General features: G+C 38.7%; 1 long non-coding RNA gene across 2 annotated transcripts; it reads left to right on the forward strand.

The window, feature by feature from the left end:
* Positions 1-530: 530 nt before the first annotated feature.
* LOC103000495 (uncharacterized) lies at positions 531-8,814 on the forward strand. 2 transcript variants are annotated; one of them, XR_009009742.1, is made up of 4 exons: positions 531-767; positions 7,133-7,192; positions 7,415-7,503; positions 8,077-8,814. It is a non-coding gene; the product is annotated as an uncharacterized LOC103000495 (long non-coding RNA). The 2 variants fall into 2 exon arrangements; XR_009009743.1 differs by having other exon boundaries at positions 8,139-8,814.
* The last annotated feature ends 15,013 nt before the right edge of the window (positions 8,815-23,827 follow it).

Raw genomic sequence — 23,827 nt, forward strand, 5'->3', positions numbered from 1 at the left:
AAAAAAAAAACACACAACAACAACGGACAGACAGAACCCTAGGACAAATGGTAAAAGCAAAGCTATACAGACAAAATCACACACAGAAGCATACACATACACACTCACAAAAAGGGAAAAAGGAAAAAAAATATATATCATTGCTCCCAAAGTCCACCGCCTCAATTTGGGATGATTCGTTGTGTATTCAGGTATTCCACAGATGCAGGTACATCAAATTGTTTGTGGAGCTTTAATCCGCTGCTCCTGAGGCTGCTGGGAGAAATTTCCCTTTCTCTTCTTTGTTCGTACAGCTCCAGGGGTTTAGCCTTGGATTTGTACCTGCCTCTGCGTGTAGGTCGCCTGAGGGCGTCTGTTCCCCGCCCAGACAGGACGGGGTTAAAGGAGCAGCTGCTTCGGGGGCTCTGGCTCACTCAGGCCGGGGGAGGGAGGGGTACGGAGGAGGCGGGGCGAGCCTGCGGCGGCCGAGGCGTCGTGACGTTGCAGCAGCCTGAGGCGCGCCGTGTGTTCTCCCAGGAAGTTGTCCCTGGATCACGGGACGCTGGCAGTGGCGGGCTGCACAGGCTCCCGGGAGGGGCGGTGTGGAGAGTGACCTGTGCTCGCACACAGGCTTCTTGGTGGCGGCAGCAGCAGCCTTAGTGTCTCCTGCCCGTCTCTGGGGTCCCCGCTGTTAGCCACGGCTCGCGCCCTTCTCTGGAGCTCGTTTAGGCGGTGCTCTGCATTCCCTCTCCTCGCGCACCCGGAAACAATGGTCTCTTGCCTCTCTGGTAGGTCCAGACTTTTTCCCGGACTCCCTCCCGGCTAGCCGTGGCGCACTAGCCCCTTCAGGCTGTGTTCATGCCGCCAACCCCAGTCCTCTCCCTGGGATCCGACCGAAGCCCGAGCCTCAGCTCCCAGCCCCGCCCGCCCCGGCGGCTGAGCAGACAAGCCTCTCGGGCTGGTGAGTGCTGCTCGGCGCCGAGCCTCCGTGCGGGAATCTCTCCGCTTTGCCCTCCGCACCCCTGTGGCTGCACTCTCCTCCGTGGCTCCGAAGCTTCCCCTCCCTCCGCCACCCGCAGTCTCTGCCCACGAAGGGGCTTCCTAGTGTGTGGAAACCTTTCCTCCTTCACAGCTCCCTCCCACGGTTGCAGGTCCCGTCCCTATTCTTTTGTCTCTGTTGTTTCTTTTTTCTTTTGCCCTACCCAGGTATGTGGGGAGTTTCTTGCCTTTTGGGAGGTCTGAGGTCTTCTGCCAGTGTTCAGTAAGTGTTCTGTAGGAGCTGTTCCACGTGTAGATGTATTTCTGATGTATTTGTGGGGAGGAAGGTGATCTCCACGTCTTACTCTTCCACCATCTTGAAGCTCCTCAATCTGTACTCTATATAATATTTATCACCATCTAATATAATATATATTTTACTAATTGATTTTGATTATTGGTTATCTCTCCTAGCTAGGATACAAATTCCACAAGGACAGAGGTTACAGTTTGTTGCTGTTGCTTATTGCTGTATTCCAAATGCTTAGAACAAAGTTATGATAATAACTAATGGTTTTATAGCATTTACTATGTGCTTTGTAACTAGGATGACTATGTAATTTATATTCCAAACTGGGACTCTTTTTAGGCTGAAAGGAAGGCCCTTTTAATAATTATGAAAGGACAATAGGAATAATCAAGTGTCGTAGGCAAACTCTGTGTGTAACTGTTCTACACAAACTGTATTTGTGCTTTACAATTATTTCCTCATTTAATTTTCATTACAACACTTGAGATTGTTACTGTTGTTATACCCATCTTACAGATGAGATAGATACCATTGTTATCTCTATTTTACAAATGAGGAAACCATAGCATAGAAAGATTAAATAATTTAATTAAGGCCACACAACAAGTATATTGAAAAGTCAGGATTTGAACCCAGGTAGTCTGGCCTCAGTGGTCATGATCACTCTGGTATATTAACTTGAAAAATATTTGTGGCTTAAAGAATGAACTGTCGGGCTTCCCTGGTGGCTCAGTGGTTAAGAATCACCTGTCAATGCAGGGGAACGGGTTCGAGCCCTGGTCCAGGAAGATCCCACATGCTGCAGAGCAACTAAGCCCGTGAGCCAAAACTACTGAGCCTGTGCTCTAGAGCCCGTGAGCCACAAATACTGAGCCCACATGCCACAACTACTGAAGCCCACGCTCCTAGAGCCTGTGCTCCACAAAGAGAGAAGCCACTGCAACAAGAAGCCTGCGCACCGCAACGAAGAGTAACCCCCATTCGCCACGACTAGAGAAAGCCCACGCACAACAACGAAGACCAAAGGCAGCCAAAATTAAGTAAATAAATAAATTTATTAAAAAAAAAAAAAAAAAGAATGAACTGTCCACACTCTCTCTGATATCTTCTGTAGTTTCAAGTACTCTCCATCAGGACACTCTAAAGAGAGATTATTCAGTTTTTTTTTTTCCATAAAGAATGGAATAACAATGATTCATGGGTAGTTCTGTACAAATGAGAGAAAAACCTGGGAGCATAGTGTGTGATGGTATACTCTTAATAGACTCATTAATTTATCCTAATGCAAGAACTATTTTCTGGCTATGGATAAATATAAAAAACAGATATAAATTGAAAACAATTTTATATTTCCTATAGAAAATGTTTAGTTAACTTTTTGGATAACATTTTAATGTCACTGACTAGACTTATTTTAACAGAATATGAAGTCTATTTTGTGTGATACATTTCTAAGGATGTGTACAGTGATTATCTCTGGCATAGAACTGATGGGGAGAGAAATGGGGGTGAGATAGAAATGGGGGGGTGGAATCTATTCTCATTTTTCCAGCTTTTGAGCCTAACATAGTCATTTTCTCAAGGTTATTATTAATGACTTTCTGGAGAAAATTTCCTTCAAAACTGTTTAATTTTGTTTATCAGCCTGACTATATTCAGATCTCTCCAGGATAAAAATATTAGTATCTACATTCACAGAATTTTTTTTTTTTGCTGCCCTATATGCAAAATTACATTTATCCAGGATCTTCAGAAAACATGTATCTGGCTCAGGAGAAAGGGTAGGACGACTGATGTTTTTAAATACCCTTTCTCATGGGGAGACCGCAATTTTAATTTTCTAACATTTTTATTTGAATTATATTCACATTTTTTTCTAGAGCTCTGAAAGAACATAGAAATACATAATGGGCAACAGTTTTAGTTTGTTCTCCTCACCTAGGGATCTTAGCAGAGAAGTACAATGAAAAAAAGAAAAAAAGATGGAGTTTCACTATAGTTCCACTAAAGAGAAAAAATGTGGTGAATTTTGGAAAGTCTGTGAAGTTTGGACTCAGACCCTGAATTTAGGCTATGTAATCTAACTTGTTTTTCTCATTAAGACTCTTTCTTCACCTATAAAAATTATGATAAAAAGCCTATCAAGACCTTAGCAGAGCAGTCAAGGTTAATATCACCAAGTAATATATACCTACATCAAGTACTCCTTGATATGGTGCACTGAGAAGTGCACATCAGCTTTGGCATCCTTCCCAACAGAACATCGTCCTGATCTCATAATGAGAAATCATCAGAGAAGCCCACACTGAGGCACAGTCTACAAAATAACTGACAAGCACACTTCAAAAGTGTCAAGTCATAAAGACAAGGAAGAACTGAGGAATTGTTATAGGTTGGAAGAAACTAAGGAGATAGGACAAAACTGCATCCAATGTGCAATCTCAGATTGGATCCTGAAGCAGACAAACGATGGAAAATCTGGTGAAATTGGAATAAGTGCTGTATTCATTTAATAGTATTGTACTAACGCTGTTAAGTACCATGTTATATACCATAATTTCTTACTTTTGATGAATATTTTATGGTTATGTAAGATATTAACATTAGAAGAAGCTGGGTCAAGGGTATATGAGAACTCTACTATTTTCACAATTTTTTTTATAAGTCTAAAGTTATCTTTTAAAAAAGCCTATTAAAAACACACACACGAAAGAATATGTATATGTATAACTGAATCACTTTGCTGCACAGCAGAAACTAACACAACATTGAAATCAACTATACTTCAATAAAATTAGATTAGATTGCTAAACAGGGACTTAGGAAAGTAGGATTTTGTAAATAGTGTTAAAAGAGTTTAAGCTTTTTCTTAGAAAAATGAGGAATCAAAGTATGGAAGTGGAAAAACAAAGTTTGCCACAGAAAGCCTGTGGCCACAGTGTGGAGAATGGGAGGGAGTTGATATTAGGCAACTAATATTGTGAGATATAATAATATAATATAACATTAGGCAACACCTGAGTGAGATATGATCATGTAATAGGAGTGAGAGTGATGATGGAGAAAATTGGACAGATATTAGACCTGAGGAGAATTTACCTACACATGGCAAGTTCATAACATGATAGTTATTTAATTTCTATGGAGAAGATATGATTTAGATATTTCCAAAACAGGCAATGAAGATCATTTAGTTTGTGTCTTGTATTGTTATGTCACAAATTATAGACATTGATGCCGAAATCTGGCTTCTGTGCACTGACACCGAATTGAATTTTGGGAAAGAGTTTTGGGTGAAGTAGAAAGGAATAGCTTTATTGCCTTGCCAGGCAAAGGGGGCCACAGTGGGCTAATGCACCTCAGGGTGTCCCACCCTGGAGGGGGTAATGAGGAGTTTTATAGTAATGGTTCAAGGAGCAGGGCCTGATCAGCTCATGGACAGTCTTCTGATTGGTTGATGGTGAGGTAATTGGGAATCAGTGTCATCAACCTTCTGGTTCCAACTGGTCTGGGGTCTATGTGCTTGTGGGCAGAATACAGTTAACTTCTTCCACCCGGTAGGGGTTTCAGTATCTGCAAAACAGCTCAAAGGACATGGCTCAGAATGTTATCTATAGTACTTAAGGTAGAATTAAAGGTCCTTGACTTCGTTGAATGGCTAAAGTATTACTATTTTCGGCTTGTTTGACTGATTTCCTTTCTTCCTGCATTTTCTCACTTCTCTGATTAAATTTATTCCTTGACTAAAGTTTTGCTACAAAGAAAAGACAGGCAGAGGACATGGGCGGGGGATCTATTCTGGGAAGGCCTCATAGGGTCCTGCTCGGTCACAACATCTGGGATCATTTAAAGCATAATCCATAGCTAGCATGAGAGGAGGAGTTTAAGAGGAGGGGCACACCAATCACCAGAAGTTAATCCACCAATTCACTTTGTTGACTCTGGATAGAGTTCAAAACAACCCCATATGTTAAAAGGGATTCTCAGGCTGCCATTCAAGTGCTACTTGTCAATGCCTGACTCTATAAGTACATATATCCATACAATATCTTCTAATCTCATGTTCTAAGTTGCTGTTTATTTTGTGATGAGCCACCTTTGTTCATAAGGAACCACTTCTGTTGCCCTTTGAATATTGATATACTTCCCTGGCCCCCAAATGTATTCATACCCCACTAATAGCAGCTGTGACTGTATTTCAAGTCTTTCACCAATGTAGAATCTTCAATCATTCTATAAAGAATTTGCTTCTCAAATTGTAATCACTTCTACATATATTAGTTTAACTTGCTGAAACTAAGATGATAATAATTTTAAAAAGTGCCAAGGGAAATAGATATAGTTCAAGTACAGAAACATATGCTACTTTTGCTTTTTTATTTCCCTATTCTCAATGCATATCTGAAACTCAATCATTTCCTTTGAAGCTCTAAGAACATACTATTTCCAATTTTTCTAATTCATTTATCTTCTCTACTTATACAAAGTATTTGGAATTAACCTTCTTTGAAACATCTGCATTGAGGTTCACTTAAGTAAGTATTAAGGAAACTTTAGAAGGTATTATTTTAAGAACGATGTAAGTGGTAGCAGCTACTATACTAATACACTAAAGAAGCTATAATGTTTGATTATCTGTAATTTTCCACTGTGCCCCTCCCTCTATAATTCTCATTATGTAAATTCTCTCAATGTTAATCTTAAATTACCAATCAATTAAATGGAAAAGAATAGACCTTAAAATTTCATTATGCTGGGATGACAAAACTGGTAGGGTGAAACGCCCTCAGATTCCTTAGAAATATTTTGAAAGCTATTTCAATTTTTTCTTTAGGAAATAAAGTGTTTACCCATATGAGAAGAAAACAGGCTTATCATATTCCAAGTTTTATCTTTCTAAGGTGTAAATTATCTATGTTCCCATATTCTGGGAACATGAAATAAGGATAAAAAATGTATTGCTTCAATTTAAGACCACTCTAGGCCTCTTTGGCATGCATTCCATATTTCATAAGCAGTGATGATCATCAGGGCTAGGGTCAGGATTTGATAGAGACTCTGTGTTTCTTAGACAGAGTTACATATGCATTAATGGTGTATAGGAAGAGCATAATACAGAAAGTCATAACCACTGAGACTAGCCAGAAATATGATGGACATTATCTTTTCCTGTGTCCCCATCACCATGCATGTATAAGGTCCATGACACATATGGGTACTGCACCAAATGGAATTTTTAATCAGTGGTAGGTGATAGTGAATAAGAATGACCAAGAATATCACCTGTACAGAAAACTGTACAAAAATGTAGACAAAGGTACATTGCTAGCAGGGGCTTTTCCCTAGATAAGTAAAAAATTTTGTCTTCTTTTATATTAACATGGTCTGCTTTGTCGTCAGTGCTGCTGGAGCTCTCTTTTAAAGACTGCTTCTTAAGCACCTTGGTTTCCTTATGCACAGTCTGCGAAACAAAAAACTCCATCCCAAAAGAGATGGAGGAAAAGGCAAAGCCAACCAAATACCAAACTCCTAGGACAGGTCTAGTGAAATGATTCTCATAACACTCTGCTACACAGGTTTTAGAGATATTCCCGTGGCACTGGAAGTCTTTGACCAGATCAAGCCAGGTTATTTGCACTACACACACACAACTGACATATAAACAAAGGTAACACACCACAGTGGTGGCCCTATGTAGAAGTTTATGGGATCTTTGTTCATCTCCAGTATGGTAGGTGTCATAGCATCAAATACACCATTGTCAGCCATCTTGGAATCTAGGAAGACAAAAGCAAAGTGGCATCAGGAGGAAAGAATGAACTGTATTTTATCCCATTTATATAGTCTCTGCTGTTCTCTTAATAGGTGTTTGCTGTGAGGATACTCAGTGGTCTTGATGAGAGTAGAGTGCCAAAGAAAGTTTAGGTGAGTGTCCAAAAGCAATACACCCATTTAATAATATTTGTTATTTTTTCATTTACTAACCCCTTCTTCTAATTTTTCCCTATCAGTCTCTCCTCCTCACCCCATTTCACTCTCCAACCTCTTCCTACAGTTTATTTATCAACCCTTCTGCAAAGCTATCTATCCCATTTGCTCACATCACAAACTCTCAGTGTCATTTACTTCTTTTTATAATCTATATAGGAACCTGTGTCTGTCAACCCGCTCCAGCCAACAGTACAGTTCCAACTGTCACAGTACTCCCATGGAAATCTGGATATAAGTGCTTAAAGGTAAGTCTTCATCACTTCTCTCTGAGATGTATCTATCTGAGATGAGTTAACTGAACTGACCCATGTCATTTTAGGCCCTTCCTGAAGCCAACTTTTCCAAAGCCCATCACCCATTTCAAAATCTGTTACTGATTAATCAGTCAAGATGGATGGATCAATACATAATTGTCTCCTACTGGGAGACCAGCTGAAATTTCTTATTTCCATCACATTCTATTGTTAATTTGAAATTTTCATTGACTCACAGATATTTTGAGCATCAATACGGTTTTGAGTATAGAAAAATGAATGAGGCAGTTCTTGCTTTGAATTACAGATCTGATGGTGTGAAGTACTTTTTTTCCCCAATAAATTTATTGTGACCTCTGTGGTTTCTGTAATTCACTTTCCTTCCTATGAATTACAAAGACATTGTAGGAACAATTTATTATTACGATACTCTGATGGTCAATAATTGTTCAAGCCTTACCTACCAAGATGCCTGAGACTTTTGGGTGCCTGCATCACAGTTCAACTTCTTCCTTTATTCCATCCTGTTCTCCCACACCCCTGACCCTCTGCTTCCTTTCAAAGGTATTAATTCCTAATAAATATTTTGCACCTCAACTCTGTCTCAATATCTGCTTCTGGAAAAGCCTACCAGCAACACTCTTCTTCAGATCTTTGGAAGCCTGAGAGACAAGCCATATGAAGAGAAGGGCTCTCCTTTTACCCCTGGGGTCACAGTTACTGGAAAGCCAAGCCTCTAGAATACATTATACTTAATCTTTGCCTTGGAACTCTCTGAAAATAAACTCTCATTTGACACAGAGAAGTGACAGACTTGCATCTACTTTCTCTATGAAGATTCCTGCAGGGCCTGAAGCCTTACTTGTTCTGCCAAGGACCTGCTGGACTGGTGACTTTAGCTGCTGCTCAACCTAGGAGAGGAGAATGCACTGAAATTAAAATTGGAGAAGAGAAAGGATGCTTTCAGACTGAAATAGTCCCAGCCTCCCCTCCTAAATGTTTAGGCTACTTAAAATTATTTCTCTAGTTTCATGAGCAGATTTTTTTTAAGACACTGAACTTTGTTTTGAAGTGTAAATGCATACAAAAAAGTATACACAGTACACAGTCACATTGTTCAGTTCCATACATTTCATAGGATGAACACACTCAACTAATTGTCATTCAGATCAAGAAAAGAATATTACCAACATCCCAAAAGCCCCATTTGTACATGCATTCAGTTACCATTCTTTATCATGTAAACAATATCTGGACATCTAACAATATAGTTTGCTTGCTTTGGAAATGTATATAAATAAATCATAAAGTGTATAATCTTTTGTGTTTGGATTTTTTGTCTTATATATTGTTTGTGATGTACATCCATAATATTGTTTAACGTAGTGTGGTTCTTCCATTCTCTTTGCTATATAGTGTTCCATTGGGCGAATATACCACCCAAATTAAATTTATCCATTTACTGTTGGTGACTTTCAGTTTGGGACTATTATGAATGGTGCCATCATAAGTACTTTGTACATGTCTTTTGGTATATTAATTACACTCCACCAAGCACGAAAGACCTCTTTGCTCCACATCCTCACCAACAGTTGCCATTGTCAGGTGTTTTTTGTTTTAGCTATTCTGGTAGGTGTGTTGTTGTACTATGGAGTTAGTTTTCATTTCCTTGATGACAAACGAAGTTGAGCAATTTTCAAATGTTCATTGGTCATTTGAAAATTGTCCTTTGTGAAGTGCTTGTTCAAGTCCTTTGCCCTTTTTTTTTCTAAGTTTTTAATCTTTTTCTTATTGAATTGCAGGAGTCCTTTATGTATCCCAGGTGTGAGTCCTCCATAGACACGTGAATTGCAAATATCTTTTCCCACTCTGAGGGATGTCTTTCCACTCTCTTAATAGCGTCTTTTAACAAACAGAAATTCTTAATCTTCATATTGTTGAGATTTGTGTTTATTTCTTTTCAAGTTAGTGGTTTTTGTGTCTTATTTAGGAGAACAACTTACTCCAATATCATGAAGATATTGTAATAAAGTAATAAAGTTTTCTTCTGAAAATTTTATTACTTTTCCTTTTTAAAAATTTTGTATTAAGTTATAATACAGTAAAATTTCCTTTTTAGTGTATAGTTCTACAAGTGTTGATAAGGGCATACAGTTGTGTAACCATCACCAAAATCAATATATAGAGCTCTTTCATCACAGCAAAAATTTCCCTGTGCCCCTTTGCAATCAACTCCTCCTCTGCTGTGTTCTCTCACTTGTCTCTATAGTTTTGTCTTTTCAGAAAATGTCAGTGGATTCACACCGTAGGTAACTAATTAAGTCTCACTCTTTCTCTTGGCATAATACATTTGAGATTCATCCATATCTTAGCATATGTAAGCAGTTGTTCCTTTTTATTGCTACATAGTATTTCATCGCATGGATGTACCATGACTTTTTTGTCCATTAGCCGGTTGAGGGATACTTGGGTTACTTCCAGTTTGGGGTAGTTACATATAAAGCCACTATAAACAACCATGTACAGCTTTTTGTGCAAACATAGGTTTTAATTTCATTCAAGTAAATATCTAGGAGTGGGATCTCTAGGTCATGGGGAATTTTTATGTTTAAGTTTATAAACATTGTTTATAAACAATGTTTTCCAAATTGTTTTCCAAATGGTGGTACTATTTTGCATTTAAACAATGTATGAGATTTCTAGTTTTTCTTCATCCTTCCCAGCATTGTCAAGTCTTTTTATTTTAGCTGCTCTCATCAGCGTACATTGGTACCTAGCTGTGGTTTGCATTTCTCTGACTAATAATGTTGAACATGTTTTCAGGTGCTTATTTTCCATTTGTAAATCTTCTTTGGGGAAGTTTCTGTTAAAATCTTTTTGCCCCTTTTTAATTACTTTTTAAAAATCGAGCTATGAGAGTTCTTTATGTTCTGGATACAAGTTTATTATTGGGTATATGATGTGCAATTATTTTCTTCCAACCTGTGGCTTATCTTTTCTATCTTTTAATAATGTCTTTTGAATAACTACAAGTTTTATTTCTATAAGGTCCAACTTATCAATTTGTAGTATTATTAATTGTGCTTTTGATGTCATGTCTAAGAAATCTGTATACTCAAGGTTACAACAATATTTTTTCCTAAACTTTCTTCTTGCTAATGTTGGTGATGAGAAATCTGATATCAACATGATTCTATTTCCTTTGAGTATAATCTGTTTTCTTGCTCTGAAGGCTAAATAAGAATTCATGTTTTAGCTAAATTCTGGAAATTTCCCATCTGTTGTTCTCATTATAACTGTTATTGCTTGTCCTTTATTTTCTCATTTAATATTTCTATGACTCCTATTAGATGGATGTTGAAATTTCTTCATATGTATCCTTCATAACTCTCACCTTTATTTTTATATGCTCAATCTTTTTTTCTTAATCTCTCCATGTAATGTATTTTGGGAGAATTACTTATTTATGTCTCCCAGGTCAAGAATTTTTTCTTCCAAGGTGTCCATTCTGCACTTCAGTTATTATTTTGAGTTTTTTTCCTGTTCTGACTAGGAAAAATTTCATTTTTATGACCTATGGGGTTTTTAATTAATTTAATATTCCCTAATGTCTCTTTGAATATGTTACTTATGCTTATTTTCTGTATCTTGTCTGTTTTCTTAAAATATTTCCTTGTTGTGTTTATCATCTCTTTCTCAAAATGTTTATTTTCTTCAGATGTTTGGTGCTTCTTGACTCTACAAGAATTTTTCAAGATGAAATCTTTTTTCTGACTCCCTAGATTTTCTGGTTGTGAATCTGACTGTAGTGTAGGAATGGAATTACCCTGACAATTACCCTAGGATTTCTTTCTGCACTAAATTTGAAGCATTTTTATTTATTTATTTATTTATAAAAATGTTAAATTTTATTTATTTATTTATTTTTGGCTGCGTTGGGTCTTTGTTGCTGCATGTGGGCTTTTTCCTAGTTGTGGCGAGCAGGGGCTACTCTTCGTTGCAGTGCGCAGGCTTCTCATCGCGGTGGCTTGTCTTATTGCGGAGCATGGGCTGTAGGCATGCGGGCTGCAGTAGTTGTGACACACAGTCTCAGTAGTTGTGGTTCGTGGGCTCTAGAGCGCAGGCTCAGTAGTTGTGGCGCACGGGCTTAGTTGCTCTCAGGCATGCTGAATCTTCCTGGACCAGGGCTCGAACCCGTGTCCCCTGCATTGGCAGGCGGATTCTTTTTTTTTTTTTTTTTTTTTTTTAATTCACGTTCTTATTTATTTATTTATTTATTTATGACTGTGTTGAGTCTTCGTTTCTGTGCGAGGGCTTTCTCTAGTTGCGGCAAGTGGGGACCACTCCTCATCGCGGTGCGCGGGCCTCTCACCATCGCGGCCTCTCTTGTTGCGGAGCACAGGCTCCAGACGCGCAGGCTCAGTAATTGTGGCTCACGGGCCCAGTTGCTCCGTGGCATGTGGGATCTTCCCAGACCAGGGCTCGAACCCGTGTCCCCTGCATTGGCAGGCAGATTCTCAACCACTGCGCCACCAGGGAAGCCCGGCAGGCGGATTCTTAACCACTGCGCCACTAGGGAATCCCTGAAGCACTTTTAGAACTACCATTTTTGTGTTTCAGTAGTATTATATATGTGGCTTTTTTTTTTTTTGGCTGTGTTGCATTTTTGTTGCTGTGTGTGGGTTTTCTCTAGTTGCAGTGAGCAGGGGCTATTCTTCATTGCAGCGTGCAGGCTTCTCATTGCGGTGGCTTCTCTTGTTGCAGAGCATGGGTTCTAGGCACACGGGCTTCAGCAGTTGCAGCATGCAGGCTCAGTAGTTGTGGCTCACGGGCTCTAGAGGGCAGGCTCAGTAATTGTGGTGCATGGGCTTAGTTGCTCCACGGCATGTGGGATCTTCCTAGACCAGGGATAAAACCCATGTCCCCTGCATTGGCAGGCAGATTCTTTTTTTTTTTTTTTAATTTATTTATTATATATTTATTATTTATTTTTGGCTGTGTTGGGTCTTCGTTTCTGTGCGAGGGCTTTCTCTAGTTGCGGCAAGTGGGGGCCACTCTTCATCACGATGCGCGGGCCTCTCACTATCGCGGCCTCTCTTGTTGCGGAGCACAGGCTCCAGACGTGCAGGCTCAGTAGTTGTGGCTCACGGGCCTAGTTGCTCCGTGGCATGTAGGATCTTCCCAGACCAGGGCTCGAACCCGTGTCCCCTGCATTGGCAGGCAGATTCTCAACCACTGCGCTACCAGGGAAGCCCCCGGCAGGCAGATTCTTAACCACTGCACAACCAGGGTAGTTCCTATATATGGTTTTAAATATACATTTAGGGGGTTGATTTTTTTAATCAGTATCATTCTATATGTTGTCTCTGTCCAAGAATTGTATACAGATCTGGGTCTATTGAGTTTCCACCTACTGAATTTAAGCATGGTTATAGATTTCCTTTAAATACTTTCCTTTTCATTCTGAAGGTCTTGATGTAGAAGGGAAGATTCTTTAGTGTGTATTTAGTTTATCATCTTAAAATGGAACCAGAAATATTTATCTGCCACAATGACATTATACAGAAGTTTCCAAATGGAAAACAAAGAGACAATCCCTGTACTTTGGCAGGATAATTTTATATCCCAATTTCCCTATTACTGATCACTGCCTAATTCTGGGAATTTGTATCGCTAAGCCAATGTTTCTTTGTACTCTCATCTCAAACCCTTTTCTTTTTCCTTCGTGTACTTTAAATTTGTCTCTGGAATCTTTATTTCTTTAAGATGATTGTAAATTTCAAACACCCAGACTGTTAAACTCACAAATGTTTGGTGAAGTTCTTCAATAAACTAATAAGCAGAAATGAAAACCCTAACTATATATATCTTTTTTCATTTTCTCAGGAAATAGAAAAAATTTATAGGCAATTTTTTTTTAAAGTTTGATTGATTGATTGATTGATTACTATGTTGGGTCTTCGTTTCTGTGCGAGGGCTTTCTCTAGTTGCGGCAAGCGGGGGCCACTCTTCATCGTGGTGCGCGGGCCCCTCACTATCGCGGCCTCTCTTGCTGCGGAGCACAGGCTCCAGACGCGCAGGCTCAGTAGTTGTGGCTCACGGGCCTAGTTGCTCCGCGGCATGTGGGGTTTTCCCAGACCAAGGCGCGAACCCGTGTCCCCTGCATTAGCAGGCAGACTCTCAACCACTGCGCCACCAGGGAAGCCCCTATAGTCAATTATTAAGCTTAGTATTAAGTAACAAACTTAATAGACTTATTTCTACAATAGGCTGGCTGCAGAAATCAACAAAGCTCAGTTAGAGAAAAAATGAAAACGTCAGAATTTATATGTATAAGATTAAGTTATTCCAAGTAAATAGGACAGAAAATAGAGTCTAATTTGCTTGGGATAACTTAATTTTATACATCCTCTTCTCTTCAGATTCTGGTCTTCACAATTCATGGTTGTACATTCTATAATGGGGTTTACTCAAAATAGGCATGTTTGCACAAAGAGGGTTTTTTGTAAAAGGAAAGGTACAAGCATACCCAAGAAGAGTTGATTCTTCTATTTTTATCAACTGTGTTCAAAAAACTATTGGTTATGTTTCTTAAGCTTTTCACAAACTATATTAGAGAATGAAAGCTTAACACCTAATTTCAGAGATTTTATATTGTCCCCCAATGACACCTATTGATGAATACTTCATGAATCTCCATTTTTTCATTACAATCTTGCTTAATAAATGTTGCAGTAAGTATTCTAATGAATATATGCTTACTTATTTGTGTATCTCTCTAAGGTAGATTTGGAAGCAGAATTTCTGGGCAAGGGTATTCATAGTTAAATTTTGATAGGTACTGCCAATTTATACTTCAAAAGATGACATCAGTTCACACTCAAACCAATAATTTTTAAGTCTTTGAATTCTGAAGTGTACTTTATACTTACAGCATATCTTAGTATGGACTAGCCATATTCCAAGGGCTTATAGCTATAGGTGGTTGGTGACTACTATATTGGACAGTGCAGTTATAAAGGAAGTATGATGAAGGAAAGAAAAATAACAGTTTTAAGAGCAAGAGTTATAATGATTAAAACTTGTGCTTTTTGCAACAACAGAATACATTTTCTTCTCAAGTGCTCATGGAACATTCTCCAGGATAGATCATATCTTGGGTCACAAATCAAGCCTTGGTAAATTTAAGAAAATTGAAATCATATCAAGTATCTTTTCCGACTACAATGCTATGAGACTAGATATCAATTACAGGAAAAAATCTGTAAGAAATACATGGGGCTTCCCTGGTGGCGCAGTGGTTGAGAGTCTGCCTGCCAATGCAGGGGACGTGGGTTCGAGCCCTGGTCTGGGAGGATCCCACGTGCTGCAGAGTAGCTGGGCCTGTGAGCCACGATTACTGAGCCTGCGCGTCTGGAGCCTGTGCTCCGCAACAGGAGAGGCCGGGATAGTGAGAGGCCCGTGCACTGCGATGAAGAGTGGTCCCCACTTGCCACAACTGGAGAAAGCCCTCGCACAGAAACGAAGACCCAACACAGCCATAAATAAATAAATAAATATTAAAAAAAAAAAGAAATACAAACACATGGAGGCTAAACAACACACTACTTAATAACCAAGAGATCACTGAAGAAAGCAAAGAGGAAATCAAAAAATACCTAGAAACAAATGACAATGAAAACACGACAACCCAAAACCTATGGGATGCAGCAAAAGCAGTTCTAAGAGGAAAGTTTATAGCAATACAATCCTACCTTAAGAAACAAGAAACATCTCAAATAAACAACCTAGCCTTACACCTAAAGCAATTAGAGAAAGAAGAACAAAATATCCCAAAGTTAGCAGAAGGAAAGAAATCATAAAGATCAGAGCAGAAATAAATGAAAAAGAAATGAAGGAAACGTTAGCAAAGATCAATAAAACTAAAAGCTGGTTCTTTGAGAAGATAAGCAAAATTGATAAATCATTAGCCAGACTCAACAAGAAAAAAAGGGAGAAGACTCAAATCAATAGAATTAGAAATGAAAAAGGAGAAGTAACAACTGACACTGCAGAAATACAAAGGATCATGAGAGATTACTACAAGCAACTATATGCCAATAAAATGGACAACCAGGAAAAAATGGACAAATTCTTAGAAAGGTAAAACCTTCCAAGACTGAACCAGGAAGAAATAGAAAATATGAACAGACCAATCACAAGCACTGAAATTGAAACTGTGATTAAAAATCTTCCAACAAACAAAAGCCCAGGACCAGAGGCTTCACAGGCAAATTCTATCAAACATTTAGAGAAGAGCTAACAACTATCCTTCTCAAACCCTTCCAAAATATAGCAGAGGGAGGAACACTCCCAAACTCATTCTACAAGGCCACCATCACCCTGATACCAGAACCAGACAAAGATGTCACAAAAAAAGAAAACACCAGACCAATATCACTGATGAACATAGTTGCAAAAATCCTCAACAAAATACCAGCAAACAGAATCCAACAGCACATAAAAGGATCATACACCATGATCAAGTGTGGTTTATCCCAGCAATGCAAGGATTCTTCAATATACACAAACAAATCAATGTGATACACCATATTAACAAATTGAAGGAGAAAAACCTTATGATCATCTCAGTAGATGCAGAGAAAGCTTTTGACAAAATTCAACACAGCAGAAACTAAAGCAGAAACTAACACACCACTGTAAAGCAATTATACTTCAATAAAATGTTTAAAAAAACACACAAAAAAACCTTGTGCCTTTTGCATATTAAATTACCTAGAATGCAATAAACATATATGTTTAAGTTTGGAATGCCAAACTTGTATACATATGTATCTAGCCCACTATGGTGACTGTTAACTTTCCAAAGTAGAATTTAAATTAAATTGAAAATTTGCCTCAGGAAAATTAACTATAACATATATACAAAAGCTGATTAAAAGAGCAATAGCTCTTTTAAAGCAGGAAACAACATTTTAGAGAAAATATATTTTAATACAATAATTAGTTTATAAGCATCCATCAATTAAGAAAAGATTGTATTAGTTATCTATTGCACTGTAACAAATCATTGCTAAACTTAGCTACTTAAAACAGCAAACATTATTATCTCACATTTCCTATGGGTCAGACATAGAAGTATTACTCACAGGGGTCCTCTGGCTCAGGATATCTCAAAAACCTGCAATGAAGGTGTAACTATGGCTGTCACTTCATCTGAAGGCTTGACTGGATAAAGAACCACTTCCAAGCTCACTCACATGGCTGCTTGTGGGATTCAGTACTTGTGGATTATTGGAATGAGGGCTTTAGTTCCTTTAGGGCTAATGGCCAGATGCCCCTCCCAGTTCTATGCCATGTGAATCTTCATATAGGGCTCTCTAAAACATGGCAGCTCATTCCCATTAGAGTAAGTGAGTATGAGAGCAAGAGAGTACGAGCAAAATGAAAGTCAGAGCCTTTTTGTAATTAATCTTGGAAGTGACATTCCATCACTTTTGCTATATGCAACAAGTTAGAAGTAAGTCACTAGGTCCAAGCCACACTTGGGGGAAGGAATTTAAAAAGTGCATCACTGGGCTTCCCTGGTGGCGCAGTGGTTGAGAGTCTGCCTGCTAATGCAGGGGACACGGGTTCGAGCCCTGGCCTGGGAAGATCCCACATGCCGCGGAGCGGCTGGGCCCGTGAGCCACAACTGCTGAGCCTGTGCGTCTGGAGCCTGTGCTCCGCGGCGAGAGAGGCCGCGGCGGTGAGAGGCCCGCGCATCGCGATGAAGAGTGGCCCCCGCTTGCCACAACTGGAGAAAGCCCTCGCACAGAAACGAAGACCCAACACAGCCAAAATCAATCAATCAATCAATCAATCAAAAAACAAAAAAACATACGCATCTGATTCAAGATCCTCATTAAAAAAAAAAAAAAAAAAAAAAAAAAAAAGTGCATCACTGAATAGTCTGAGGGAATTGAATGAATTATGCTGATTGATAAAAAAAATTATTTTAGCAGCAAGAATTTATGGTGAATGGTTAAAAGATCATATGGTTCTCAGGGCAGAGATAGATGTGTATCCAATGAGGTGTTTCTTTATTTATAAAACCGGGGTGGGGGGGGGAATAGAATAGACATCAGAAGCTGTGATGGGAAATCTCAATTCTTTGAACAGTTTTCAGATGTAAACCTATCAATATAACTAGAGCCAATTTATTAAAGAGAGGCTGGGTACTTTGATGAAGGACCATGAGTGTGACCGCAAGTATATGTAATATACTCTTTCAATTCTTTTTCAAATGAACTATATTTAGCTGCAGGCAGAACTCTTACATTGGTTGACTGATCTGTGGAATAAGAGCAGTTATGGAAGAAAAAGTCAAGTGAAAATCAATGAATCTGCATCTGAATCTCCACATCCATCACCCAGAAATAGTTAATCAGAAGCAATCCCATATTTGCAGGCAGGGGGGTAATTGCAGATATTAGTAGAACCATCGAAAGCTTAAAAAATAAACAGTGATGGTCCTTTCTGTATCCCCATCTTTCCTTCCTCTTGTTTTTTTTTTTAAAAAGTCTTATTGAAATGTAATTAATATAACATAAAATTCACTCACTTAAAATATACGATTCAATGGTTTTTAGTATACTCATAGAGTTGTCCAAGCATACCACACATTATCTCAGAATATTTCAATTGCTCCCAAAAGAAACACCATACCCATTAGCAGTCCTTCTGTCTCCCCTCTCCATACACCCCCCACCTCCAGTCCTATAAAACCAATAATCTATTTACTGTATCTGTGGATGTGCTGATTTTGGACATTTGCTATAAATGTAATCACACAATATGTCATCTTTTGTGACTGACTTCTTTCCTTAGCATACTTTCAAGGTTTATCAATGTTGTGCTTCATTCAGTACTTCATCTATTATTATTATTGCCAAATCATATTCTATTGTATGTATATACCACATTTTGTACATCCAGTTGGTAGACATTCTGGGCTATCATAAAAAATGTTGCTATGATTGTTTGTGTACAAGTTTTTGTGTGGACATATGTTTTCATATCTCAGGTAAAAAAATAGGAGTTATAACAGAATTGCTAAGTCATATGTAAAGGTAAAAGGGAATAGAACATTAAAAATAAATAACTACTTTAATTTGTAACAAACTGACAACATAAAAAAGGTTAATTTGTGACAAGAAAAAAACATAAAAGGAGAAGAATAAAAGGATAGAACCTGTATAGGCAAATGAAGATAAGATGCTATCAGCAGAAAAAAGGCTATTTTATCTATAAGACATTTAAACAAACCACATGATAACTGTAAAAAAACCTAGAGCAGAAGCACAAAACATTAAAAAAAAGGAAGTGGAGACACACATCATAGAAAACCACCAAACTAAAATGGCAAACGGAAACACAAGGAAAAAGAAACAATGGAGATATAGAACAACCAGAAAACAAAAGATAAAATGGCAGTACAAAGTCTTCATTTATCAACAATCAGTCTAAATGTAAATGGATTGAATTCATCAGTTGAAAGACACACAGTGGTGAGGTAGATTAAAAAAGAAGATAAAACTATACGCTAGAGATTAACCAAGATGGCGGAGTAGAAGGACGTACTCTCACTCCCTCTTGCAAGAGCACCAGAATCACAACTGGCTGCTGGACAGTCATCGACAGGAAGACACTGGACTTCACCAAGGAGGATACCCCACGTCCAAGGGCAAAGGAGTAGCCACAGTGAGACGGTAGGAGGGGCACAATCAGAGTAAAATCAAATCCCATAACTGCTGGGTGGGTGACTCACAGACTGGCGAACACTTATACCACAGAGGTCCACCCACTGGAGTGAAGCTTCTGAGCCCCACGTCAGGCTTCCCAACCTGGGGTTCCAGCATCGGGAGGAGGAATTCCTAGAGAATCAGACTTTGAAGCCTAGTGGGAATTGATTGCAGGACTAGGGGAAACAGAGACCCCACTCTTGGAGGGCGCACATGGAATAGTGTGTGCATCGGGACCCAGGGGAAGGAGCAGTGACCCTGGGGGAGACTGAACCAGACCTACCTGCTAGTGTTGGAGGGTCTCCTGCAGAGGCGGGGGCTGGCTCTGTTTCACCGTGGGGACAAGGACACTGGCAGCGGAGGTTCTGGGAAGTACTCCTTGGCGTGAGCCCTCCCAGAGTCTGCCATTAGCCCCACCAAAGGGCCCAGGTAGGCTCCAGTGTTGGGTTGCCTCAGGCACAACAACCAACAGGGAGGGAACCCAGCCCCAACTATCAACAGTCAAGTGGATTAAAGTTTTACAGAGCTCTGACTGCCACAGCAACAGTCAGCTCTACTCACCACCAGAGCCTCCCATCGAGCCTCTTAGCCTCAACCACCAGAGGACAGACAGCAGAAGCAAGAAAAACTACAATCCTGCAGCCTGTGGAACAAAAACCACATTTACAGAAAGATAGACAAGATGAAAAGGCAGAGGGCTATATACCAGATGAAGGAACAAGAAAAAACCCCAGAAAAACAACTAAATGAAGTGGAGATAGGCAACCTTCCAGAAAAAGAATTCAGAATAATGATAGTGAAGATGATCCAGGACCTCGGAATAAGAATGGAGGCAAAGATTGAGAAGATGCAAGGAATGATTAACAAAGACCTAGAAGAATTAAAGAACAAACAAACAGAGATGAAGAATACAATAACTGAAATGAAAACTACACTAGAAGGAATCAATAGCAGAATAACTGAGGCAGAAGAACGGATAAGTGACCTGGAAGACAGAATGGTGGAATTCACTGCTGCGGAACAGACTAAAGAAAAAAGAATGAAAAGAAATGAAGACAACCTAAGAGACCTCTGGGACAACATTAAACTCAAGAACATTCGCATTATAGGGGTCCCAGAAGGAGAAGAGAGAGAGAAAGGACCCGAGAAAATATTTGAAGAGATTATAGTCGAAAACTTCCCTAACATGGGAAAGGAAATAGCCACCCAAGTCCAGGAAGTGCAGAGAGTCCCATACGGGATAAACCCAAGGAGAAACATGCCGAGACACATAGTAATCAAAGTGGCAAAAATTAAAGACAAAGAAAAATTATTGAAAGCAGCAAGGGAAAAATGACAAATAACATACAAGGGAACTCCCATAAGGTTAACAGCTGATTTCTCAGCAGAAACTCTACAAGCCAGAAGGGAGTGGCATGATATACTTAAAGTGATGAAAGGGAAGAACCTACAACAAAGATTACTCTACCCAGCAAGGATCTCATTTAGATTTGATGGAGAAATCAAAAGCTTTACAGACAAGCAAAAGCTAAGAGAATTCAGCACCACCAAACCAGCTCTACAACAAATGCTAAAGGAACTTCTCTAAGTGGGAAACACAAGAGAAGAAAAGGACCTACAAAAACAAACCCAAAACAATTAAGAAAATGGTAATAGGAACATACATATCGATAATTACCATAAACGTGAATGGATTAAATGCTCCAACCAAAAGACACAGGCTTGCTGAATGGATACAAAAACAAGACCCATGTATATGCCGTCTACAAGAGACCCACTTTAGACCTAGGGACACGTACAGACTGAAAGTGAGGGGATGGAAAAAGATATTCCATGCAAATGGAAATCAAAAGAAAGCTGGAGTAGCTATACTCATATCAGATAAAATAGACTTTAAAATAAAGAATGTTACAAGAGACAATGAAGGACACTACATAATGATCAAGGGATCAATCCAAGAAGAAGATATAACAATTATAAATATATATGCACCCAACATAGGAGCACCTCAATACATAAGGCAAATGCTAACAGCTATAAAAGAGGAAATTGACAGTAACACAATAATAGTGGGGGACTTTAACACCTCACTTACACCAATGGACAGATCATCCAAAATGAAAATAAATAAGGAAACAGAAGCTTTAAATGACATAATAGACCAGATAGATTTAATTGATATTTATAGGACATTCCATCCAAAAACAGCAGTTTACACGTTCTTCTCAAGTGCGCACGGAACATTCTCCAGGATAGATCACATCTTGGGTCACAAATCAAGCCTCAGTAAATTTAAGAAAATTGAAATCATATCAAGCATCTTTTCTGACCACAACGCTATGAGATTAGAAGTGAATTACAGGGAAAAAAACGTAAAAAACACAAACACATGGAGGCTAAACAATACGTTACTAAATAACCAAGAGATCACTGAAGAAATCAAAGAGGAAATCAAAAAATACCTAGAGACAAATGACAATGAAAACACGATGACCCAAAACCTATGGGATGCAGCAAAAGCAGTTCTAAGAGGGAAGTTTATAGCTATACAAGCCTACCTAAAGAAACAAGAAAAATCTCAAGTAAACAATCTAACCTTACACCTAAAGAAACTAGAGAAAGAAGAACAAACAAAACCCAAAGTTAGCAGAAGGAAAGAAATCATAAAGATCAGAGCAGAAATAAATGAAATAGAAACAAAGAAAACAATAGCAAAGATCAACAAAACTAAAAGCTGGTTCTTTGAGAAGATAAACAAAATTGATAAGCCATTAGCCAGACTCATCAAGAAAAAGAGGGAGAGAACTCAAATCAATAAAATCAGAAATGAAAAAGGAGAAGTTACAACAGACACCGCAGAAATACAAAGCATCCTAAGAGACTACTACAAGCAACTCTATGCCAATAAAATGGACAACCTGGAAGAAATGGACAAATTCTTAGAAAGGTATAACCTTCCAAGACTGAACCAGGAAGAAACAGAAAATATGAACAGACCAATCACAAGTAATGAAATTGAAACTGTGATTAAAAATCTTCCAACAAACAAAAGTCCAGGACCAGATGGCTTCACAGGTGAATTCTATCAAACATTTAGAGAAGAGCTAACACCTATCCTTCTCAAACTCTTCCAAAAAATTGCAGAGGAAGGAACACTCCCAAACTCATTCTATGAGGCCACCATCACCCTGATACCAAAACCAGACAAAGACACTACAAAAAAAGAAAATTACAGACCAATATCACTGATGAATATAGATGCAAAAATCCTCAACAAAATTGTAGCAAACAGAATCCAACAACACATTAAAAGGATCATACACCATGATCAAGTGGGATTTATCCCAGGAATGCAAGGATTCTTCAAAATATGCAAATCAATCAATGTGATACACCATATTAAGAAACTGAAGAATAAAAACTATATGATCATCTCAATAGATGCAGAAAAAGCTTTTGACATAATTCAACACCCATATATAATAAAAACTCTCCAGAAAGTGGGCATAGAGGGAACCTACCTCAACATAATAAAGGCCATATATGACAAACCCACAGCAAACATCATTCTCAATGGTGAAAAACTGAAACCATTTCCTCTAAGATCAGGAACGAGACAAGGATGTCCACTCTCACCACTATTATTCAACATAGTTCTGGAAGTCCTAGCCACGGCAATCAGAGAAGAAAAAGAAATAAAACGAATACAAATTGGAAAAGAAGAAGTAAAACTGTCACTGTTTGCAGATGACATGATACTATACATAGAGAATCCTAAAACTGCCACCAGAAAACTGCTAGAGCTAATTAATGAATATGGTAAAGTTGCAGGATACAAAATTAATGCACAGAAATCTCTTGCATTCCTATACACTAATGATGAAAAATCCGAAAGAGAAATTATGGAAACACTCCCATTTACCATTGCAACAAAAAGAATAAAATACCTAGAATAAACCTACCTAGGGAGACAAAGGACCTGTATGCAGAAAACTATAAGACACTGATGAAAGAAATTAAAGATGATACCAACAGATGGAGAGATATACCATGTTCTTGGATTGAAAGAATCAACATTGTGAAAATGACTATACTACCCAAAGCAATCTACAGATTCAATGCAATCCCTATCAAACTACCACTGGCATTTTTCACAGAATGAGAACAAAAAATTTCACAATTTGTATGGAAACACAAAAGACCCTGAATAGCCAAAGCAAGCTTGAGAACGAAAAATGGAGCTGGAGGTATCAGGCTCCCTGACTTCACACTGTACTACAAAGCTACAGTAATCAAGACAATATGGTACTGGCACAAAAACAGAAACATAGATCAATGGAACAAGATAGAAAGCCCAGAGATAAACCCACGCACCTATGGTCAACTAATCTATGACAAAGGAGGCAAGAATATACAGTGGAGAAAGACAGTCTCTTCAGTAAGTGGTGCTGGGAAAACTGGACAGCTACATATAAAAGAATGAAATTAGAATACTCCCTAACACCACACACAAAAATAAACTCAAAATGGAT

This window comes from Balaenoptera acutorostrata, chromosome 11 (assembly GCF_949987535.1).
Source record: "Balaenoptera acutorostrata chromosome 11, mBalAcu1.1, whole genome shotgun sequence".
Classification (NCBI taxonomy): Eukaryota; Metazoa; Chordata; class Mammalia; order Artiodactyla; family Balaenopteridae; genus Balaenoptera; species Balaenoptera acutorostrata.